We start from the raw sequence: 20,405 nt of genomic DNA on the forward strand, positions 1-20,405 counted from the left end.
GTTCCCTACATCCGTGCATTACGTTTATCCTGCCACCGTGCCCTGTCTCTCCTATGGACTCTATCTCACCTGTCTTGGGGCTTTGATAGAGCCACCCTGCTCTACCTTTACTGTGCCTTGGTATGGAGCAAATTGGACTATGGGTGTGAGGTATACTCTTCTGCTAATGAGGCACAGCTGCAGCCTCTCAGTTCAATCCATCATGCTGGGATCCATCTGTCAACTGGAGCTTTCCGGTCTTCCCCAATTCCTAGTCTATTAGTAGACGCGAATGAACCGCCACTAGATCTCCGTCGCCAGTCCTTACTGGTGCAGTGTTGGCACCGCCTTCACCGTCTACCTTCCTCACCAAGTTGTATGGCTGTCTCCGAGGTCGCTTTTTTCCCGTTTTATAACACCCACTCTCGCTATCCACAACTGTTTCGGTACAGAGTGAGGGCTGCCATGGAGGAGTTAGATGTTCAGCCTTTTCCTGTTTGCCCTGTGCATGTTCCCCGAGTAACTTCCTGGCTCCTCCCAGAAGTACGGTCATGTGATTACTTCCCTGAGAGGAAGGCCTCTCTTTCCACACAGGTAGCTCTGTCTTATTTTTTAGAACATGCCTCTGCCCACAGTGGCTCGATCCCTGTATATACTGATGGTTCCAAGTCCTGCGCTGGGACAGGCTTTGGTGTAGTTTTCCATGATTTTAGCCGTGGTGGGAGTCTTCCTCCTTCCGCCTCTGTTTTTACTGCTGAACTTACAGCTATTTTAGTTGCAGTTGAGTTGATTTTTAGTTTCCCCCCTGCTTCCTTCACCATTTTTAGTGACTCAGCCAGTGCCTTGCAAGCTTTGTCTTGTGGCTTCTCATCACACCCTCTAGTCCTGTCTATCTTGGAGTGGCTCTTCTTATTACACAGACGCGGATTTTCTGTACAGATGTGTTGGGTCCCTGCTCATGTGGGGGTCGTAGGCAATGAGCGTGCTGACTCTGTGGCAAGAGCCGCTGCCTCTCGCCCTTCCTCTCCCCATTAACGTGTACAAGCACTACAGAAGCTGTCCGTCTCTGTTGGCAGAGAAGGTGGGATGCAGTAGGAGTGAACAAATTTCGTAGCATTTGTCAGAACCTGCGCGATGGAGGGTATGTGGGACTATCCCGACAGTGGGAAACAGCTTTGGCCCATCTCCAGATTGGCCACACTAGGCTGACTCATGGTTTTTTAATAAAGAAGGCACCCCCACCCTATTGTGATGACTGTCTGGTTCCTTTGACTGTGCAGCATCTTCTTTTGGAATGCCCAAGTCTTGAGGACTTTCGTCAGCAGTACCTTTCCGGGTGCCGAGCCGACAATGGACCTTATCTTCTCTCTTTGGTACTTGGGGAAGAGGCTTGTGCTATGGGAGGAGGCACCTTCTCCTTTGTGTTAAGTTCCGGCCTTCTCCACAAACTGTAGGACTTTACCATATTATACTTTGTGTTTTAAACTGTTCTCATTTAACCTCAATCTTTCCACCACGTTTTAGTTTTGGTTGTTTCTTTGATTTTGTCGTTTTGTTTTATGCATCATTTTATTTATTTATTTATTCATTTATTTTTTGACTTCCTTTTAAAATTTGTGTTCGGCGGCATATGACCTCTGCTGTTGCGCCGCCGTGTCACATTTTCATTTATTCATTCATTCATTCATCACTGTTTTATAAGTGACCATTCTTATGCAAGGCATTAGTGCCTTCACTGAGAGATTGTATTGCGTGTATATAAAGGGGAAAAAGAAGTGTGTGGTAATCATAGGGGCATTTGTCTTCTTAGTGTTACAGGAAAAGTGTATGGTAGGATACTTATTGACAGAGTTAGGGAAAGAACAGAGGAATTAGTTGGAGAAGAACAGGGAGGCTTTATGAATGGAAGAGATTGTGTAGATCAGATATTCATTCTTAGATCTTTAGTGGAAAAGTTTCTAGAGAAGGGAAAGAAGTTGTATGCGGCTTTCATGGATATGGAGAAAGCATAATGACAGGGTGGATACACAAGGATTGTGGAAAGTATTAAGAATATATGGAGTAGATGGGAAATTGTTGAATGCTGTGAAGAGTATGTATGATGGTGCTAAGGCTGCAGTGAATGTTGATGGTGAGGTGAGTGACTTTTTCTCTCTGAAGGATGGGTTGAAACAGGCATGTGTCATGTTTCCATGGTTGTTCAATCTGTGCATGGATGGGACAATAAAAGAGGTACAAGGTAGGGCAGTGGATGTTGGAGTGGCCCTGATGAGAGAGGGTAGTCTTTGGAAACTCCCTGTACTGTTGTTTGCAGATGATACTGTGTTGTTGAGTGAAGACGAAGGGGAGTTGCAAGGCATGGTGGATGAGTTTGGGAGAGTGTGTAAGAAACGGAATCTAAAGGTGAATGTAGGGAAGAGTAAAGTGATGGCCTTTGAGTGAGGTGAAGTCAGTGAATGTACAGTGAGGTTGGATGGTTAGGAAATGGAAAATGTGAGTACGTTTAAGTACTTGGGTAGTGTGATGAGTAAGGATGGAGGTTTGGAGGGTGAAGTGCTTGAAAGGGTACAACAAGGAAGAAAGGTTGCTGGTTCCTTGAAAGCAGTGATAAGAAACAGGGAGGTGAGCATGGAAGCGAAAAAGTTACTACATGACAGTATTGTGATACCAACTCTAACATATGGAAGTGAAGCTTGGACGTTGTTGGAAGGACACAAGTCAAGAGTCAGAGCAGTGGAAATGAGTTATTTATGAGGAGCCTGTGGAGTCACATGGAGAGACAGGCTGACGAATGAGGATAAAAAGGAGCGTTGTGGTGTGGATGTGGATGTGATAGGAAGCGTTGTGAGGAACACACTGAGGTGGTTTGGCCATGTGGAGAGGATGGAGGATGAGAGACTGATGAGGAGAGTGTATGTGAGTGAGATGGAGGGGGGAGAGGAGGGAGAGGCCGAGGATGAGACGGAGGGATGGAGTGGAGAGGTATTTGAGAGAGGGGGATGTGAGTTGGGGGCAGTGCAGTGAAATGGCGGGGGACAGGGCGACATGGAGGCGATTTGTTTGTGGCCAGCCCATACGGGATTGAGGCATCTGGCAACAGATACAAAGATAGCATATCATTCGTCGTCTCTCCATTGACCATTGAAGTTAGGCCATGCCTACTTCCAGCAAACACGGCCATCTCTTACCCCACTTCCCAGCTTGAACACAGATGTATGAGTCGGCAACCGATACCTAAGTGCACATTCAGTCGACCACACACTTGCACCCACACATTCACTTGACTTGGAGCCGTCGGTGTACAATTGATGGGACCCCAAGTAACGAACAATGATGTTACGAAGCAAGTGGTGGATCTCCGCCTCCGGCGCCTTGGCCTTTGGTGCTGGGAGCCATGAGACATCCACTGTAAAGCCGGGTGGCTCCCAAGGCGCTATCTTTTTAAACACCAACTTGTCACAGTCACTGGGGTCCACACCAAGCTCCTGAGTCAGTAAGTGGAGGCGAACAGCAAGTGGCCGACACTCCCCCCGCAGAAAGTGGTGGTATTGACGCAGGGGTGTACAGGACACATTGCCGATATTACTTTTCCTAAAGGCCCTTACGCCATAGGACAAGGCCAGGTGGTCACGGAGAATACGGAGGGGAGGCACATTCGCCTCCACTTCTATACGAGCCACACGGGTACACCGGATGGCTCCAAGACACATTCGCAAACATTTATTATGTAACACATCCAATCCTTTCAGTGTGGCATCGGATGCCGAGCCATACACCTGTGCGCCATAGTCTAGCTTCGATCAAATAAGGGACTTATACACCATTAATAAAGATTTTCTGTCGGCACCCCAGGTAGTACCCGCTAGGTACTTGAGGACATTTAACGGTTTATCACAACGAGCAAGCAAAGTATTAACGTGAAGTTTAAAATTCATTCTTCGATCAAAATGTATTCCTAAAAATTTTACAGAATTTTGAAAAGGTGCCACCTGATTATCCAAAGTTAAGCACAAATTAGGTACGTTATGATTAGTGAAGACTATAGCGGCACACTTACGTATGGAAAACTTAAATATCCACTGCAAGGCCCATTGGTGGACGGAGTCAAGGGCTGCTTGAATCCGCCCAGCCGAAAATTGTGCATTACGGGAAGAGTGCCATATTGCACAGTCGACAGCGTAGAGCAAGTATTTAAGATTCATTGGGATGGGAGCTGATGACAGAATATCATTGATCATAATACTAAATAAAGTAGGACTAAGCACACTTCCCTGCAGCACCCTGTTTTCCTGGATAAATATATCCGATGTTATGTTACAGGGCAATTTGACAGAGAAAGTTCTGTTCCTTAAAGAAATTTGAAATAAAAATAGGCAAATTCCATCTTAAACCATAAGCATAGAGCTTCATTAGTATACCGTGTCGCCATGTCATGTCATAGGCTTTATGGATGTCCAAGAACACCCCTATCATGAATTCTTTATTGGCAAATGCCTCTGCAATACAATGCTCCAAATTCATTAAATGATCTAGTGAACTTCTATATTTACAGAAGCCACATTGTTGATCATTTAACAAATTCTTCGCCTATAAAACAAAAAGAAGCCTATTGTTTACCATACGTTCCATGACCTTACATAGACAAGAAGTCAACACAATAGGACAAAATGAAGTGGGATTCATAAGACGACCACCCTCTTTGGGTATCGGTATGACATGCCCAAAGTGCCATGAGTTTGGGAACGTTCGAGACGCCCAAATCTCATTGTACAATGCTAACATCTTAATCAGGTTGTCCTGATTAAGATGCTGGATCATACCGTACGTGATGGTGTCTGGTCCAGGGCTGGTGTCTTTACAGGATTTAAGGGCAAGGAGCAGTTCATTTAGCGTAAACTCTTGGTTGTACGGGGAGTCTACATCTTCTGTGGCAAAGCCTAATATCTGTAGCTCAGCCGTGCGTTTATGGTGTTGAAAACGCGGGTCATAATTGGCTGAGCTACTTACATGAGAAAAACTCCTGGCGAGGATGTTAGCAATGTCCACGGGCTCGTCATAGGTGGTGTTATTCACCTGCAGGGTGGTTACAGGGAAGTATGGGCGTTTATTATTTAATATTCTTATAGTGGACCAGACTTTATGTAATGGTGTTGTACGACTCACTGTGGACACAAAGGACCACCAGGAGTCACGTTTAGCCCTTCTTATTACTCTCCTTGCCTCAGCCCGTGCCTGTTTGTATGCAATAAAATTTTCCTCAGTGGGGTGACTATCAAAAATCCTGTATCTCCTATTGCGTTTTCTTAATGCTTGTCGGCAATCCGGCGTCCACGAATGTGCTCTATGCTTCGCATGAACTGTAGAAGTCTTGGGAATAGCAGCCTCAGCTGCGTGTAATATGGAAGTAGTTACATTTTCGACCTTAACATCTATGGTCTCCCCAGATATATCTAAATTGGCGATCCTTGAGAAGGATCCCCAATCTGCTTTCTTATATTTAAATTTTGGAGGTGGAGGGTCTGAAATGATGACGCATGTATAAGAAAGACAGATTGGTAAATGATCACTTCCCAAGGAGTCGTCGTAAGGGTCACATGAGAAATCTTGATGTATACCAGGGGAGGCCAAAGATAAGTCAATGGCCGAAAAGTTACCAGTTCGATCATCTACACGAGTCGCTCTACCATAGTTCAGAAGACAGAGGTTGGACTGTAGTATTAGGTCAGCTACTTGCTCCCCACGACCATCAATCCTCAAGCTACCCCATTGATAGTGATGGCCTTTAAAATCGTCCAACACTAACATATTCCCTGGCAGATGTTCTAATAGTGAATATAAAGCATCACTATCAATGAGGCCATGTGGAGGACAGTACAGAGAGCAAATAGACAGATAAGTTTTATTAAATTTTACTCTTCACGCAACCGCTTCCAGAGTAGAATTTAGAATCACTTCTGTTTGTGGGTGTGATTTGTGTGTGTATATGGCTACTCCGTGACCTTCATATCTTCTATACAGATGGTAGTGTTTGAACTGTGGAGGATCAGGCTGACCCTCCAGGCGCGTCTCCTGTAAACAAACAATGTCTGGCCTGTGTATAGAAAGCAAGATTGCTATATCTTGTATTGTATTCCCAATACCTCTACAATTCCACTGTAATATAGTGAATGCGGCGATTTTAAGATTTCCGTTGGAGGCCAGTGTGCTTAGTCTTTTTTTGTCGCCCGCCAGTAGGCGAGCGACTACCGGGGGACCTATCCCGGTGCTTGTTCATGGAAACCTCAATATTGTCGTCAATAACTAGGTTCCCTGACTCCCCCGAGGAAGAGCTAACCTTCTTCTCCCTCACTGGAGTGGGAACTGGAAGAACATGAGGACGAGACTGTTTTGTGAGGGTGGTCATATTACTTTTACTAGACTTGTCGGGCTTCGCTTTAGGCCGTACTGATGGAGAGGCAGCTGCAGCCTGAGAATAGGTTGAAACCTTAGGGATGTCAGTGAGAAAGTTGGAGCGGACAGGAGGCCGAGATGGAGAGGTGCTGTGAGTGCCAGGACAGAGAAGTACAAGATCAGTCTGCGTCTCTACAGAGCACATCACAAGACAGGACATTACCCGCCGAAGCATAGGACCTATTCGACATGGGACTTGCATGCAACTCCTTCACCTTTTTCCTAGTTTCGTAATAAGAAGTGCCCTCAGTTGCCTTCACCGCGCAGACCTCCTTCTCCTCCTTCCACTTGGGACAGTCACTAGAGGAAGTGGAGTGAGTGCCCTTGCAGTGAAAGCAATATACTGTCTCAGATGCACAATGGTCCGCATCATGACCCTGGCTTCCACACTTGCCGCACACTGGCTGGGAAGCCAGACAAGTCTTTGCACAATGCCCATACAGCTGGCATTTCAGGCAACGCAAAGGTTAGGGATGTAAGGCCGAACATGAACAATTTCGTATCCAACTTTGACAGAACTTGGAAGAGACACTTTGACAAACGTCAAGACAATTGTTGTCGTCTTCGTCCTTATGCCTTCTGAGTAGCGAGTAATAAATCTGGCCTCAATTACGTCTTGGTGCGCCAATTCACTTACGATTTCGTCCTCACTTATCACCATGAGATCCCTGCAAGTGACAACACCCTTGCAAGAATTCATGGAGACCGGGATTTTGGCTCCGACATCGTAACAGTGGAATTTACGCAGTTTCAGCAAATCTTTCACTTGTGATGATTTTGGCTTCGACATAGTAACAGTGGAATTTATGCAGTTTCAGCACATCTTTCACTTGTGATGAATGAAAAGTTTTAATCAGGAGATCTACGTTCACAAGTTTTTATACCTGTTCGACCTCTCCCGCACAGTGGTCAATCACCTTCTTGATAAGGAAGGGATTGAGACTGGACAGGGCAGTAGAACCTAGCGCATGGAGAGTGATAAAGGTGGTGCTGTCTACTGGGACGTCAAGCAAGGCACGAGTCTGGCGTTCATCCGACTGGGGGTGGTCAGTCTGGTCATGCCTATTGTCGTCATGACTATCTCCCCCCCTGAAAGGGGGGGAGGCAGCAGGGGCGTCCTCCATAGTAACCACCCCCCCTAACAGGGGAAGTGGGAAGAAGAAGAAAAGACAATCAAGGGACAAACAACCAGGGGCAAAACACCTAAATCTAAGGGTGCCCTCTCAAACCACTCCAGGGAGGCCCGACCGTGTCCATTCACTCTCCAAAGCGATCAGGGGGGGGGACCCTCCGTGGGCGATAAGCAAAGGTAAACTCAGGAAAAGATACAAACTCCTATTGCATCTCTAACAGGGAGGGGAGGAAAATGAATACTAGCTAGCCTAACTAAAAGTACGCCCTAGTGGCGAAAACAAAGGAAAACTAATGCCGGTGAGGCAGCCCTATAGCTAGAGAACAGCTTAGAAAACACGTCTTTACTCTCCACGACTATGAATAAAAGTCCGCAGTTGTCTTTTTTTTTTTTTTTCTGGCCTATCAACCATTGAGGCCGAAGCCCCTGGTTATTAAGGCCGGATATATATACATATATATGTATATACATTTTAACATATATATATATATATATATACACACACACATCCATGCATACATACAGACACACTTTCATGCAAACGTATATATATATATATATATATATATATATATATACATATACATATATATATATTTATTTATTTATTTTTTTGTATTTTTATTTCTTTAAAATTTTTTCTTGGTTTTATATATTTTAACTTATAAAGAAAAACTAATCTAAAGACCCTAAAACTAATCACCTAACAGACAATTCGGTAACCTATCCTAAATCCTACAGAGACAAATAACTAGGCTTAAACTAATGATAAAAATACCTCGACTAACAGAGCACCATCGACCGCAGAAATGTTATGCCTTTCTACATGACATACCTGCACTCATCACCTGGTGACTGTCAGTCGAGGCACAACCAAATATAGGGGACATCAATATATGAAAGGGAAGCAGACGAGTCAGGAACATTTCCATATACGTCAGCTGTCGGCCCTATTTAGAATAACTTAAGCAGGATAGTATAATGTATTTACATAATTTATACAATAAGTGAAGAACCTCTCCCAGCAGACCACCATCGACTGCAAGCGCCCAATACCTTCCTATATTGCACACTTGCACTCATCAGCTGGTGACTGTCAGGCGAGGAACTTGGCTTAATGTAGGGGACATCTATATTAGAAATAGATCAGTGGGAGGAGGAACTATTTAAAATATGTCAACTGTCAACCCCAATTAATATTACAATATATACATATTTATCGTTAATAAAAACTATAACCACACAGTAAAAAAGTCACATCACTCTGATCAGTCCAGTCTCTCTCAAGAAAGCCATCAATTTATCAGTCATAACAATGTCTCCATCACCCAGGATGGTGGACAGGGTGAAGGGGACGTCTGCTGCGCCGCAGTAATTTTTAAGTGAAGCACGTTCACGAATAAATGGCCGACAGCGCAGGATGATATGACTGATAGATAACACCGCACCACAGATGTCACAGTGCGGTGGGAAGCGTCTTTCCATATAAGGTTTCATATGTGTTAAAATGGTGGCATTGAGCTGTAACCGTGCCAACACTTTTTCTTCCAGGCAACTGGGGCGGTTTGCGGTGTCCCAGTACCCCAGGTATGGCTTACAGGTCGGAATATTTAGTCTGGTCCACTGACCTTGCCACAGAAGATTTATTGATTTCTTTCCGAGAGAGAGACTCGACCGTAGATCACGAGGAACGTCCCAAGTCTCCTCGAGCTCTACAGCCGACTTTGCAAGTAAGTCAGCCTGCTCATTGCCGTAGATACGACAATGACCAGGCACCCAGATCAGCATGAATGACTTGTTGCATGAATGCAACTTATTAACGATGCGGCCCTGGTTCTCGTGAGAGTCCGTAGTACAAGATGCAATTGCCTGCAGGGCTGATTTTGAATCTGAAAATATGACAAATGAGTCATGCCTAGAAATGAGAGCATCGTCTATGGCTTTGTCAATAGCAAAAAGTTCGAAGGTAAACACAGATGTATGAGTCGGCAACCGATACCTAAGTGCACATTCAGTCGACCACACACTTGCACCCACACATTCACTCGACTTGAAGCCATCGGTGTACAATTGATGGGACCCCAAGTGACGAACAATGATGTTACGAAACAAGTGGTGGACCTCCGCCTCCGGCGCCTTGGCCTTTGGTGCTGGGAGCCATGAGACATCCACTGTAAAGCTGGGTGGCTCCCAAGGCGCTATCTTTTTAAACACCAACTTGTCACAGTCACTGGGGTCCACACCAAGCTCCTGAGTCAGTAAGTGGAGGCGAACAGCAAGTGGCCGACGCTCCCCCCGCAGAAAGTGGTGGTATTGACGCGGGGCTGTACAGGACACATTGCCGATATAACTTTTCCTAAAGGTCCTTACGCCATAGGACAAGGCCAGGTGGTCACGGGGAATATGGAGGGGAGGCACATTCGCCTCCAGTTCCATACGAGCCACACGGGTACACCGGACGGCTCCAAGACACATTCGCAAACATTTATTCTTTAACACATCCAATCCTTTCAGTGTGGCATCGGATGCCGAGCCATACACCTGAGCGCCATAGTCTAGCTTCGATCGAATAAGGGACTTATACACCATTAATAAAGATTTTCTGTCGGCACCCCAGGTAGTACCCGCTAGGTACTTGAGGACATTTAACGGTTTATCACAACGAGCAAGCAAAGTATTAACGTGAAGTTTAAAATTCATTCTTCGATCAAAATGTATTCCTAAAAATTTTACAGAATTTTGAAAAGGTGCCACCTGATTATCCAAAGTTAAGCACAAATTAGGTACGTTATGATTAGTGAAAGACTATAGCGGCACACTTAAGTACGGAAAACTTAAATCCCCACTACAAGGCCCATTGGTGGACGGAGTCAAGGGCTGCTTGAAACCTCCCAGCCGAAAATTGTGCATTACGGGAAGAGTGCCATATTGCACAATCGTCAGCGTAGAGCAAGTATTTAAGATTCCTCAGGATGGGAGCTGATGACAGAATATCATTGATCATAATACTAAATAAAGTAGGACTAAGCACCCTTTCCTGTGGCACCCCGTTTTCCTGGATAAATATATCCGATGTTATGTTACAGGGCAATTTGACAGAGAAAGTTCTGTCCCTTAAGAAATTTGAAATAAAAATAGGCAAATTTCATCTTAAACCATAAGCATAAAGCTTCATTAGTATACCGTGTCGCCAGGTCATGTCATAGGCTTTATGGATGTCCAAGAACACCACTATCATGAATTCTTTATTCGCAGTGCCTCTGCAATACAATGCTCCAAATTCATTAAATGATCTAGTGAACTTCTGTATTTACGGAAGCCACATTGTTGATCATTCAACAAATTCTTCTACTCTAAAACAAAAAGAAGCCTATTGTTAACCATACGTTCCGTGACCTTACATAGACAAGAAATCAACACAATAGGACGAAATGAAGTGGGATTCATAATATGACCAGCCTCTTTGGGTATCGGTATGACGTGCACAAAGTGCCATGAGTTTGGGAACGTTCGAGACGCCCAAATCTCATTGTACAATGCTAACATCTTAATCAGGTTGTCCTGATTAAGATGCTGGATCATACCGTACGTGTTGGTGTCTGGTCCAGGGCTGGTGTCTTTACAGGATTTAAGGGCAAGCAGCAGTTCATCTAGCGTAAACTCTTGGTTGCACGAGGAGTCTACGTCTTCTGTGGCAAAGTCTAATATCTCTAGCTCAGCCATGCGTTTATGATGTTGAAAACGCGGGTCATAATTGGCTGAGCTACTTACGTGAGAAAAACTCCTGGCGAGGATGTTAGCAACATCCACGGGCTCGTCATAGGTGGTGTTATTCACCTGCAAGGTGGTCACAGGGAAGTATGGGCATTTATTATTTAATAATCTTATAGTGGACCAGACTTTATGTAATGGTGTTGTACGAGTCACCGTGGACACAAAGGACCGCCAGGAGTTACGTTTAGCCCTTCTTATTATTCTCCTTGCCTCAGCCCCTGTCTGTTTGTATACAATAAAATTTTCCTCAGTAGGCTGCCTATCATAAATCCTGTATCTCCTATTGCGTTATCTTAATGCTTGTCAGCAATCCGGCGTCCATCAATGTGCTCTATGCTTCTCATGAACTGTAGAAGTCTTGGGAATAGCAGCCTCAGCTGCGTGTAATATGGAAGTAGTTATATTTTCGACCTTAACATCTATGGTCTCCCCAGATATATCTAAATTGGCGATCCTTGAGAAGGATCCCCAATCTGCTTTCTTATAGTTAAATTTTGGAGGTGGAGGGTCCGAAATGATGTCGCGTGTATAAGAAAGACAGATGGGTAAATGATCACTTCCAAAGGAGTCGTCGTAAGGGTCCCATGAGAGATCTTCATGTATACCAGGGGAGGCCAAAGATAAGACAATGGCCGAAAAGTTACCAGTACGATCATCTACACGAGTCGCTCTACCATAGTTCAGAAGACAGAGGTTGGACTGTAGTATTAGGTCGGCTACTTGCTCCCCACGACCATCAATCCTCAACCTACCCCATTTTTTTTTTTTTTTATGCGAGGAAGAAGGAATCAAAGGCCACGAGCCCGCAGTAACAGTTCCCTCCAGGAGAGAAACAAAATACAATTGAGAGCCAAATTCAAGATCCCATCATTTTGAGATGCCTGGACACACTGCGTTTGAAAGACTGGAGATCATAGCAGCAGGAAATACAGACAGAGGGAAACAGTTCCAGAGCTGACCTGTTGCATAAATGAAAGACTGGGAGTAACGGTTAACTCTTGCATTAGAGAGTTGGACAGAAAAGGGATGAGAGTTTGCTGCCAGACGGATGCTAAGCGCCCATCGTAGAGGTGGAGGAATGCAAGCAGACATTTCAGAGGAGCGGTGACCATTAAAGTAACGATAGAAAAGAGATAAAGATGCAATAGTGCGGCGAAAAGACAGAGGTTGAAGGGAGTCAGTAAGAGGAGGAGAGTTAATGAGACGAAAAGCCTTTGACTCCACCCTATTGAGAAGAGCTGTATGTGGGGAGCCTCCCCACACATGAGAGTTGTACTCCACACAGGGGCGGATAAAACCTCTGTATAGAGTCAACAATTGTGCAGGGGTAAAGAAAGAGCAGAGTCAGCTTAGCACACCCAATCTCTTGGAAGCAGATTTTACAAGAGATGTAATATGATCTTTCCAAGATAAGTCCCGAGTAAATGAAACCCCAAGCATGTTCAAGGATGATGCAGGATTAAGCTGAATATTATTAAACATTAGTGGGTATACCTGTGGAAGATTTTGTCGGGTTGATAGGTGTAAGAACTGAGTCTTAGATACAATAAAAACAACCATATTATTTTTACCCCAGTCAGAGATACGAGCCAAGTCAGACAGTAGGTGTGCCATAGCCTCATCCCTTGCCTGTTGAAGTAACTGTTGAGATGGGCGTTGTGGGAACCGAATGGAAAGGTGAAGGGTGGAGTCATCAGCGTATGAGTGGATAGGGTTAGATGTACAGCTTAGATCATTGATGAATAAAAAGAAGAGAGTTGTTGATAGGACAGAGCCCTGAGGAACACCACTGTTGATAGATCTAGGAGAAGAACGATACCCGTCTACAACAGCAGCTATAGAACGACAAGAAAGGAAGCTAGTGATGAAGGCACAGTTAGAAGGATAGAAACTGTAGGAGGGCAGTTTGGAAATTAAAGATTTATGCCAGACTCGATCGAAAGCCTTTGAGATGTCAAGTGTAATGGCAAAGCTTTCGCCAAAGTCCCGAAAGGAGGATGACCAGGAGTCTGAAAGGTAGGTGAGAAGATCGCCAGTGGAGCGTCCCTGACAGCACCCATACTGACGATTGGAAAGAAGGTTGTGATAGGAAAGATGCCTTAAAATTTTTCTATTGAGAATTGACTCGAAAACTTTTGAAATACAGGACGTTAAAGCAATTGGACGATAGTTGGAGGGTTGGGAGTGGTCACCCTTCTTTGGGACTGGCTGAATGAGAGCAAACTTCCAGCAAGAAGGAAAGAACAAGTTGACAGACAAAGGCGAAAGAGTTTGCCTAGGCAGGGTATAAGCACAGAAGCACAGTTCTTGAGAACAACAGGAGGGACCCCATTAGGCCCATATGCCTTGTTAGTACTGAGGCCAGTGATGGCAGAAAATATATCAACTGAAGACATTTTAATGTCAGCCATGAGGAAGTCAGAGGGGGGAAGTGATGGAGGAACAGCAATGGAATCGTCTAAGGTGGATTTGGAGGAGAAAGTCTGTGCGAAGAGATCTGCTTTATCAGTAGAAGAAACAGCTACAGAACCATCAGAGTAGAAAAGAGGAGGGAAGGATGATGAGGTAAACTTGTTAGAAAGATTTTTGGCAAGGTGCCAGAAGGAGCGGGAAGAATTCGAGTTGGAGAGTTGAGAGCATTTAGGATGGATGAAATTATTTTTAGTAGAGCGAAGAACAGACTTAGCACGATTCCGTGCAGAAATGTAAAGATGATGTGATTCGGGGGTGGGTTGGCTCCGGTACCTTTTGTGGGCCCTCTCCTTGTTGCGGACAGCATTAGAACAAGCGTGATTAAACCAAGGCTTTCTTGTGTTAGTCAAAGGATATGAGAAAGGAATGTATGCTTCCATGCCCGAGAGAATAACCTCCGTAATGCGCAAGGCACACTCCGATGGCTCACGGCCATGGAAACAATAATCATTCCAGGGAAAATCATTGATAGTGATGGGCGTTAAAATCGCCCAACACTAACTTATTTCCAGGCAGATGTTGAAATAGTGAATGTAAAGCATCACTATCAATGTGGCCATGTGGTGGACAGTACAGAGAGCAAATAGACAGATACGTGTTATTGAATTTTACTCTGCACGCGACAGCTTCCAGAGTAGAATTTAGAATCACTTTCGTTTGTGGGTGTGATTTGTGTGTGTATATGGCTACTCCGTGAACTTCATATCTTCTATATGAGTGGTAGTGTTTGAACTGTGGAGGATCAGGCTGATCCTCCAGGCGCGTCTCCTGTAAACAAACAACGTCTGGCCTGTGTATTGACAGCAAGATTGCTATATTGTGTAACTTATTCCCGACACCTCTACAATTCCAGTGTAATAGATTGAATGCGGCAGTTTAAGATTTTCGAGAGTGGCCAGTGTGCTTAGTTTTGTTATGCCCCCCTCAACCTGGCGAGTAGCTATCGGGGGACCTTTCCCAGTTCTTACTCACTGAAACCTCCATATTTTCATCAATTACAAGGCTCCCAGACTCCACCGAGGAAGAGCTATTCTTTCTTTCCCTCGCTGGACCAGGAGCGGGAAGGACATGAGGACGTGACTGTTTAGTGAGGGTGGTCAAATTAATCTTGTCAGACTTCTCTGGCTTCGATTTTGGCCGCACTGACTGCGAAGGAGCATCGGCAGCCTGGGAGTAGGAAGTAGCAACAGTGATGTCCGTCAGAGAGTTGGAGCGTACAGGAGGCTTAAACTGAGAGGTAGGGCGTGGGGCATGAGGAGCGAATGTAAGGTCAGTCTGTGTCTCAACGGTGCACATCACGGGATGAGACACAACCGCCGATGCATAGGAGATATTAGGCTTGGGAGTTGCATGCAACTCCTTCACCTTCCTCCTTGCATCATAAAAGGAAATGCCCTGTGTTGCCTTCACTGTGCAGACCTCTTTCTCCTCCTTCCACTTGGGACAAACCCTCGAAGAAGTGGAGTGAGCATCCTTGCAGTGAAAGCAGCATTCAGTCTCGGATGTACAGGTGTCAGCGAGTGACCTACAGCCGCACACTTGCCACACACAATGTTGGAAGCCTGACAAGCCTTTTCGTGGTGTCCACAGAGTTGACACTTTGCACAACGAAGGGGGTTCGGGATGTATGGTCTGACATTTACTATTTCATATCCAACTTTCACATTGGTTGGGAGAGATACCTTTCCAAAAGTCAAAACAACAGATGCGGTCTTCGTCCTTATGCCTTCCGGAAATCTTGTGATGAATCTGGCCTCTGTTACATCTTGCTGAGAAAGTTCCTGTACGATTTCTTCCTCCTCCATAAACACAAGATCCCTGCAGGTGATAACACCCTTGCAGGAATTCATGGCGTGCGGGATCGTTGTTTGGACATCGTGACAGTGGAACTTCCTCAGTTTCAGCAAATCCTTGACCTGGGCAGAATTCATGGTTTTAACGAGAAGGTCTCCACTCGCAACTTTTTTCACTTGTTCCACCTCATCTGCACACCCATCAATCACCTTCTTGATGATGAAGGGATTGAGGCTGGACAGAGGAGTGGAACTAACCGCATGAATCTGTACAAACTCGGCGTTTTTTACGTTGATGTCAAGGCGGGTACGTGTCTGGGGCCGTTCAGTCTGGGTGCAGTCCGTCCGTGCAGTAGTTGGGAGTCGGTCAGGACTACCTCCCCCCCTGAAGGAGGGGGAGGCAGTTGTGGCGTCCGCCATATCACGGGGGAAGTGGGAAGAAAGAGAAAAACAATCAAGGGAGAAACTGCCCGGGGAAAACACACCTAGTCTGAGATTACCCTCTCAAACCACTCTCGGGAGGGCGCGCCTGTGTGTGACTCACACCCCAGAGCGATCAGTGGGGGCTACACTCCAGAGGTGAGTAAGCAAAGGCAATCTCAGTAATTAGATATAGACACCTACTATATCTACTAAGGCCAGGGAAGAAAATGAGGTTTGGCTAACCTAGCTTTATTGAAAAACGCCCTAGTGGCGAGCAAACAAACAATGTCTGGCCTGTGTATAGAAAGCAAGATTGCTATATCTTGTATTGTATTCCCAATACCTCTACAATTCCACTGTAATATAGTGAATGCGGCGGTTTAAGATTAATGTTGGGGGCCAGTGTGCTTAGTCTTTTTTGTCACCCGCCAGTAGGCGAGCGACTACCGGGGGACCTATCCCGGTGCTTCTTCATGGAAACCTCCATATTGTCATCAATTACTAGGTTCCCTGACTCCCCCGAGGAAGAGCTAACCTTCCTCTCCCTCGCTGGAGTGGGAACTGGAAGAACATGAGGACGAGACTGTTTTGTGAGGGTGGTCATATTATTTTTACTAGACTTGTCGGGCTTCGCTTTAGGCCGCACTGATGGAGAGGCAGCAGCAGCCTGAGAATAGGTTGAAACCTTACGGATGTCAGTGAGAGAGTTGGAGCGGACAGAAAGCTGAGATGGAGAGGTGCTGTGAGTGGCAGGACGGAGAAGGACATGATCAGTCTGCATCTCTACAGAGCACATCACAGGACAGGACATTACCGCCGAAGCATAGGACCTATTTGGCGTGGGAGTTGCATGCAACTCCTTCACCTTTTTCCTAGCTTCGTAATAAGAAATGCCCTCAGTTGCCTTCACCGCGCAGACCTCCTTCTCCTCCTTCCACTTGGGAGAGTCCCTAGAGGAAGTGGAGTGAGTGCCCTTGCAGTGAAAGCAACATACTGTCTCAGATGCACAATGGTCCGCATCATGACCCTGGCTTCCACACTTGCCGCACACTGGCTGGGAAGCCCGACAAGTCTTTGCACCATGCCCATACAGCTGGCATTTCAGGCAACGCAAAGGGTTAGGGATGTAAGGCCAAACATGAACAATTACGTATCCAACTTTGACAGAACTTGGAAGAAACACTTTGACAAACTTCAAGACAATTGTTGTTGTCTTCGTCCTTATGCCTTCTGAGCAGCGAGTAATAAATCTAGCCTCAGTTACGTCTTGGTGCACCAATTCACTTACGATTTCGTCCTCACTCATCACCATGAGATCCCTGCAAGTGACAACACCCTTGCAAGAATTCATGGAGACTGGGATTTTGGCTTCGACATCGTAACAGTGGAATTTACGCAGTTTCAGCACATCTTTCACTTGTGATGAATTAAAAGTTTTAATCAGGAGATCTCCATTCACAAGTTTTTTTACCTGTTCGACCTCTCCGCACAGTGGTCAATCACCTTCTTGAAAAGGAAGGGATTGAGACTGGACAGGGGAGTAGAACCTAGCGCATGGAGAGTGACAAAGGTGGCGTTGTCTACTGGGACGTCAAGCGGGGCACGAGTCTGGCGTTCGTCCGTCTGGGGGTGGTCAGTCTGGTCATGCTTATTGTCGTCAGGACTATCTCACCCCCCTGAAGGGGGGGGAGGCAGCAGGGGCGTCCTCCATAGTAACCACCCCCCCTAATGGGGGAAGTGGGAAGAAGGAGAAAAGACAATCAAGGGACAAACAACCAGGGGCAAAACACCTATATCTAAGGTTGCCCTCTCAAACCACTCCAGGGAGGCCCGACCGTGTCCGTTCACGCCCCAGAGCGATCAGTGGGGGGGACCCTCCGTGGTCGATAAGCAAAGGTAAACTCAGGAAAAGATACAAACTCCTATTGTATCTCTAACAGGGAGGGGAGGAAAATGAATACTAGCTAGCCTAACTCAAAGTACGCCCTGGTGGCGAAAACAGAGGAAAACTAATGCCGGTGAGGCAGCCCTATAGCTAGAGGAGAGCACAGAAAACACGTCTTTACTCTCCACGACCATGCATAAAAGTCCGCTGTGTCGCCGCCTCGTGCCTTTTTATACTAAACCATGACAGTGTCCTGGAATTGGCAAAAATTTTAACTAAGTACTTTGAAATATTTTCGACTCTCTGAGATCTTTAAAGAATGCGAGAGATACGTTTGCACCTTTCATACATAGCAAAATGACTTACAATGTTTAAAATTTTTGTACTAAGCATAAAGGAACTTTAACCATAATGAAACCAAATCAATTAGGAATCAGATCAATTTAATTACCTGCGTCGGTTTATGGCCTACGTGACTGATGACACAACTTCGATAACATGAATTTCGTGCTTCACTAATGATTACCTTCAACAGTCTTACTTCAGACATTTTCAATTCACCACTGCATAGTACAAAAGGGGCACTCTATTAACTTCGGCAGGTAAATCTCTACATTAGAATACGAAGGAAGACATTCACCATTGTTAATTTCTACGAAACTTCCGCGGTTATACTTCTTTGTTGGCAAGCGCTGGTCCATTATGTATAAACATTCACATCAACACTTGACTTAATACTATCAGTGACAGAATCATGCTCACGTTATGAATATCAAGTAAAACTTGACTTAAATATAAAATTTAACGGTTAAATCATGCACTGTAAAGACTATATTTACAATATTACCTAAGACTACACTTACAATACTAGCTTATTCTAACTTACACTAATACCTAAAATTATGACACTACATTAGTAAGTGCAGAGTTAAATGGTACCGTAGAAAATAATGACCTTGAACAATACGAAGATGAAACAATGCTATCCGAACGATTGTTTGGGAGTTATAGTGGGATGGGATGGTGTTGGAGGTAGAGCGGTGAATCAGAAGGCTTGATTTAACCGAGCTGATGTCGTTCCTTCTCGTGGGAAAAAGAACAGAGGATTTGATAATATGTTACAAACTGCAGCATATGCATACCAAATTCACAGCATACAAAGAGGTGCTGAGAAATTTAATCAGCCAATTGGTAAAGGACTATACTGATGCAAAATGTATATAATAATATTGGGGAACAAAATAACTTGCCAGAAATATATGCCAACGTTTATTCATACGGTGGTGCCTATAGCGCCCTTAGTTTAAGGACGTGTTACAAGGTAAACCAAAAATATCCTATCACTGTCGCACAAGGCCGTAAATCAAACCTGCAACCTTTCAGCTGCGTGTTTAACACTTAATAGCTCTACCGTGCCAGTGTCCACAAAAGTAAATACAATCTCATTGGAGGACTGCTTTGTTCTTAAAATAAATACTAGTAAGTTTTTGTCTTATGGACTGTTTGGGTCGAGAGTATTATAGTTAAAATACCCATACAATAATGCGATATTAAGGTTCCGAATTATAAGGGACAACATTAATATTGCTCGTATTTGGTGATTCCTATTATAATAAATATTTACAAGGTTCCTTACCGTTACATCAATATTTTACTTAATGTTCCATAGAGATGTTGGTTTCTTGAATAGTCTCATTGGTTTGTGTTTAGTTTAATGGTGTCGGAACGAATCTGCTCATCGAATAATACGCTGCAATTATGGGTTTGCAAAAAATAATCCCCGTTCATGGACTAGCTGAGGATCGACTCCGGGCCTCTCCTCTGTGATTCAGAAATTCTCCTGCTCAGCAACGATAACCCCTTCCTGGATAGTTTACTCTGTAACCTTTTCTATTGAGAGAGAGAGAGAGAGAGAGAGAGAGAGAGAGAGAGAGAGAGTTGGGGGACCGGGGTCACTCCATTAACAAGGGGCGGGGTTTCTAGTGGCGAGGGAGGAGTGCAGGAGGGGGAGGGAAGGGAGAGATGGAGGGAATCATAATGTTACCAACAAAGACCTAACTCTTGTTTTCCACACTTGTGTCAGGACTTACGTCCACGACAGTACATAATACATAGCTAGAGATAATAAACTCATTGCCTTACAGACTGATACACAAGATAATTTCCTCTGAAACATAGAATTTACTTGGACGTATGAGTAGACTCATCTGTGTGGTGATCTTCTGCTCTTATAATCATCTATGTTATAATCCTGACCTGTGTTATACTCCTCACCTGTGTTGTAGGCTACACTTCACCTGTATTATAATCCTCAGCAAAGTTATAATCATCAGCTGTGTTTTATTCCTCACCCATTATAATTCACACGTGTTATAATCCCCGCCTATGTTATATTTTTGCTAGTGTTGTAATCCTCACGTGTTGTAATCTTCACATGTTGTAATCCTCACCTGTGTTATAATCTCTGTTGTTATGTGGGTGTATATTACGGTGCACT

Source organism: Coenobita brevimanus, chromosome 30, assembly GCF_032717465.1.
Source record: "Coenobita brevimanus isolate Jiangsu-jjx chromosome 30, ASM3271746v2, whole genome shotgun sequence".
Lineage (NCBI taxonomy): Eukaryota > Metazoa > Arthropoda > Malacostraca > Decapoda > Coenobitidae > Coenobita > Coenobita brevimanus.